The sequence below is a fragment of the Trichechus manatus genome, unplaced genomic scaffold, assembly GCF_000243295.1.
Source record: "Trichechus manatus latirostris isolate Lorelei unplaced genomic scaffold, TriManLat1.0 scaffold00167, whole genome shotgun sequence".
In the NCBI taxonomy this organism is placed as follows: domain Eukaryota; kingdom Metazoa; phylum Chordata; class Mammalia; order Sirenia; family Trichechidae; genus Trichechus; species Trichechus manatus.
In genome coordinates, this window is record NW_004444103.1 from 4383014 (window position 1) to 4388719 (window position 5706).

The window sequence follows — 5706 nt, forward strand, 5'->3', positions numbered from 1 at the left end:
CCGGGGTCTGCGGGGACTCTCGCCAGTGCGCGGAAGCAAGAGGCGCTCGGCAGCGCGGGGTCGCGGAAGGGCGGCTCGCTGCTTCCCCGCCAGTGGGTGGTCCTGCATCTCCCCGGGCTCCCCGCGCCGTGCTGTTCGTGCGATCAATAAATAAGGTGAAAATAAATAAACAGCGCGCACGACCCGCCAAGCAGGTTAGCTGAGGCGTCTTCTGCCTTTGCCTTGGCTTGACCTTTCTCCGCCCCCGCCCCCTCGGGCTTTTCTTGCTCCACCTCAGCCACCCACCGGCCCCGGCGCAAAATGTCACCGAGGGTGAGCATTCAGGTGCATCTGCTTGGCGAGGAGAGCGAGCCTCGGACGAACAAAGGGAAGAAGCTTCACGCGCTCGGCTGCGATGGTTTGGTAGTGGAGAGGATGGAGGGGACCAGTGCCTTGTTTCTGCCTCCCTGAGTCCGGGTTCGAGGCGAGCTTGGGAAAAGGGGGCGAAATGAGTGAGAGAGAAGCTGGGAAGGAGAGTGAGAGGAGCGGAACGCGCAGGAATTGGTCGTCTTCTGGAGGCGACTGTGTGGCAAGACCTGCAAAGCCCCGCGGCGTAATTTTAAAGTGCTTTTCCCTCTTTTCTTTCTTTTTATTTGTAAACACCAGATGTTAACATTGCAGGGATTAATATGTAATCTATCCAACTTGCTGAAAAGTCAGGCAGTCTCCTCGGTATAGGTTTTGCCACAACTCCTTTTCCCGTCCTTTGCGAATGACATGAGCGATTTAGAACCCTTTCCTAAATGTCAGCGTCATGAGGCGTGTTTCTGTGAGTGCGCGTCCCTTTCATCCTCTCTGGCATCTCTAAAATGGTTGAAACAGTTCAAGGTGTCCGCGCGAGGGCTAAGTGATTTGTCGAGAGACCGGGAAATTGTCGCGGCCAACCGTTTTATTTTTCGCGTACCCCGCCCCGCAGGCATCAGGAATCTTTTTAAAACCAAACACGTAACATATATAACCACTAGATGGCGTGAATGGCGAGAAGTGAAATCTATACCAAAGGCTTGGATGCTTTAGAAAGGTGGAGGATCAAAATTAACTGACCCAACAGAAGATTGGATCACAAAAACATCTCCAAATCCCCCGCTTGCCATCACTTTTTAGTGTTTATAGGAGATGTACTACTCAGATTTGAGTCTGCATTTTGATGGGTATGGGATGGATGTGGAGAGTTTTCTGCTGAAATGCCTTTGAAAATTAAATCTAGATTACTGAATAAAAGTGGTATTAGTAATCGTAGTAATTAAAAAAATAGTTAAGGCCCTAGGAAATAGTGATACTTCATCCATATATTAAGGAGATGAGCCTAATTTCTGCCTGAAAATTACCTTTTCTCTTGTTTTGTAAAGGAAGTGGACTGTGAGATACAGTACAGAAATTGACTTTCAAGCCCTAGAGATCCCAGGCATGATGTGTCAACCTTAGAAATCTGATGTGGGATACTCTTAAGTAAAGATATGAATGAAAAAAGGAGGGTATATAGAAAATTACCTGCGGAGGAGAAGAACAAACCTTATAAAGTACAGGATTTTATGTAGAAATGGAAAAGTAGTGTTTTTTGATTGTTTACCTGTATAGAGATTTATGGAGTCCTATGAAGTGGTTAATTAAATCAGAACTAATGCAGCATGTAAGTTCGAGGACACTAAACTGAAGACATCTGCTGTTTATCTGTTTATATTAAATTGAGGTGAAGATGCTTGTTAACAAATCTATATAGCCTCCATACCTGAAGAAAAAAAAAAAGGCATGTTAACTAGAAAATAACAAGGACGAGTCTACCTACCAATTAATATAAGAAAATTAACCCTTTTCTAATCCAAAGGATAAGATAGCACTTTGATTATCTGGATATACAGAGGGCTGGCAAAGTATCTACAGAATGGGGAAAATGAATATTCACCTGAGGCCAATACTGGTTAGCCATCCTGTAGAGACGGGGCAAGGAACCTAAACAGAGTCCATGAAACTTCCCTCTAAGAGACTAAGCACTTAAAACTATAAAAGTAGAAGCTTACTTCCACAAAAAGTCCCAAATAAGCGAGAAGAGAAAATTTGCAATTTTTAGGAAGATAGTATAATCTTCCTTTCGGTACCCAGCATAATCTTCTTGGTATAGTGGAAAGAATGTGGGCATAAGAGTTAAACACATCTAGATTTAAATTCCAGCCCAAGAAATTATTTATTAGCTTTGTGTCATTACAGAAGTTTCTTAACTTCTCTAATCAGAAATTGTAGATAATAAAACCTTAGTTTTCAGGCTTATTGTGAAGATTAAACAGGATAACACTTATGGAGACCAACTTAGTACTTGGCACATAGTGTTATATATAAATTCCCTTTTACTGTAATGCAAAATTAAAATGTGATTTATTTTATCCAGCCTGGATTTAAAACTCTCTCAGTTACTTTTGTAAATTTACTCTTATACCTCTGAGTCCAAACATTCGCTTGCCTGATATGCACATGACTCTGATATTTTAATATTTATTCATGCATTGGATGTTCTATTGAAAGGTGTATATATACAAAATCCAGCCAAGACTGTATATGTTTCCCTTGCCCAGGGTTTCCTTTTCTGCCCTCTTATAATCTCATTTTATATACATGCATTCTGTTTAGTTGATTGCATGGAAAACAAACCGAGCAAGTTCAAAATCCAGTTAATCACTTCTCTTCTCCAATCACCCATGCCTTTCTCTCTCTCTCTCTCTCTCCTGATGAATGAATCCCAAGCAAGAATCTTGGTGCTTATCAAAGACCCTGGCCTGTTCTTTACTACTTTTCCCCAACAAAAACACGTACTCATCCAGTGAGCCACTAAGTCATGTATGTTCACCTGCCATTACCAATCTAACCTTCACCCTACAACTGGAGTGATTTAAAATATATGTATATATGTTGTTGGTTGTTGTTAGGTGCCTTCGAGTTGGTTCCAACTCATAACAACTCTATGTACAACAGAATGAAACACTGCCTGGTCCTGCGCCATCCTCACAGTCATTGTTATGCTTCAGCCCATTGTTGCAGCCGCTGTGTCAATCCATCTTGTTGAGGGTCTTCCTCCTTTTTGCTAGCCCTCTACTTTACCAAGCATGATGTCCTTCTTCAGGGACTGATCCCTCCTGATAACATGTTAAAAGTATGTGAGATGTAGTCTCACCATCCTTGCTTTTAAGTTGTACTTCTTCCAAACAGATTTGTTCGTTTTTCTGGCAGTCCATGTTATATTCAAATATTCTTCACCAACACCACAATTCAAAGGCGTCAATTCTTCTTTGGTCTTCCTTATTCATCGTCCAGCTTTTACATGCATACGCGGCAACTGAAAACGCTATGGCTTGGGTCAGGTGAACCTTAGTTTTCAAGGTGACATCTTTGCTTTACAACACTTTAAAGAGATCTTTTGCAGCACATTTGCCCAATGCAAAAATACGTCTTTTGATTTCTTGACTGCTTCCATGGGTGTTAATTGTGGATCCAAGTAAAATGAAATCCTTGACAATTTTAATCTTTTCTTCATTTTTCATGATGCTGCTTATTGGTCCAGTTGTGAGGATTCTTGTTTCTTTATGTTGAGGTGTAATCTATACTGAAGGCTGTGGTCTTTGATCTTCATCAGTAAGTGCTTCAAGTCCTCTTCACTTTCAGAGAGCAAGTTTGTGTCATCTGCATGTCGCAGGTTATTAATGAGTCTTCCTCCAATCCTTATGCCCCATTCTTCTTCATATGGTCCAACTTCTCAGATTATTTGTTCAGTATACAGATTGAATAAGTATGGTGAAAGAATACAACCCTGACACACACCTTTCCTGACTTTAAATCACGCAGTGTCCTCTTGTTCTGTTCAAATGACTGCCTCTTGATCTATGTACAGGTTCCTCACGAGCACAGTTAAGTGTTCTAGAATTCCCATTCTTCGCAATGTTATCCATAATTTGTTATGATCCACACAGCCGAATGCCTTTGCATAGTCAATAAAACACAGGTAAACATCTTTCTGGTATTCTCTGCTTTCAGCCAGGATCCGTCTGACATCAGCAATGATACCCCTGGTTCCAACTCCTCTTCTGAATCTGGCTTGAATTTCTGGCCATTCTCTGTGGATATACTGCTGCAGCCGCTTTTGAATGTTCTTCAGCAAAATTTTACTTGCATATGATATTAATGATATTGTTTGATAATTTCCAAATTTAGTTGCATCACCTTTCTTGGGAATAGGCATAAATATATATCTCTTCCAGTCAGTTGGTTATAGGTATATGTGTAATTATAGAATTGCATGCAATTGTGAGAAATAATGCAAAGAAATCTCTTAATTCAAAGAGATACCCATCACCTAGTGTCCCACAAAGGAAACACCTTGTATAATTATAGTACAATATCACAATCTGGAAACTGACATTGATCAACTCACCAAACTTTTTCAGATTACATCAGCTTTACATGCAGTAATTTTTGTGTGTTTATATTTAGTCCTATCCAGTTTTATCACACATTTACTTTCATGTGACCACTATCACAGTAAAGCTACAGAACATTTCCATCACAAGGATCCCTTCTGCTACCCTTTTATAGCCACATCTATCACCTTCCCTCCCCCTTCCCTAACCCTGTTTTCCAGCTCTATAATTTTTTTTTCAATTCAAGAATGTTACATAAATAGACAATGTAAAAGGAAGACCAAAGTAGAACTGATCCATTCAAATTATGATGTTAGTGAAGAATACTGAATATACCATGGACTTCCAAAAGAACAAACAAATCAGTCTCGGAGGATGTACAGTCAGAATGCTTCTTAGAAGAAAGAATGCTGAGACTTCTCGTTTGCTCTGGCTCACTAACTTTGGACACATCATCAGGAGGGACCAATTGCTAGAGAAAGACATTATGCTTGCTACACTAGAGGGTCAGTGAAAGAGAGGGAGACCTTCAGTGAGATAAATTGACACAATGCCTGCAACAACAGGCTTGAACATAGCAATGATTGTGAGGATGGTGCAGGACTGGGCCACTGTATCAATGGCACCTAACAACAATATAAATGGAATCATGCAGTATGTTAACCTTTTGAGATTACCTTTTTCTTTACTCAGGAGAATTGCCTTGAAATGCATCCAAGTTGTTGCATGTATCAATAGTTAGTTCCTTTTTATTGCTGAGTAGTATTCCATGGTATGGATATACCAGACCACATTTTGTTTAACCACTCACTCACTGAAGGACATTTGGATTGGTTCCAGTTTTAGGCTATTATGAATAAAGCTGCTATGAACATTCATTTACAGGTTTTTGTATCCATATAAGTTTTATTTCTTTGGGATAAATGCCCAAGAGTGCGATTGAGCATGTTAAGCGTGTGTTTAGTTTTTTGGGAAATTGCTATAATCTTTTCCAGAGTGGCTGTATCATTTTTACATCCCACCATAAATGTATGAGTTATCTGGTTTCTCAATATCATCACCAGCATTTGATGTTAGGACTATTTTTTTATTTTAGCAATTCTGATTGTGTGTAGTGATAGCTCATTGTGGTTTTAATGTGTATTTCTCTAATGATGAATTGCACTAAACATATTTTCAAGTGCACATTTGTCATCTGTATATGCTTTTCAGTGAAATGTGTGTTCCTGTCTTTTGCCCATTTGATAATTAGGTTTTTTCTTAA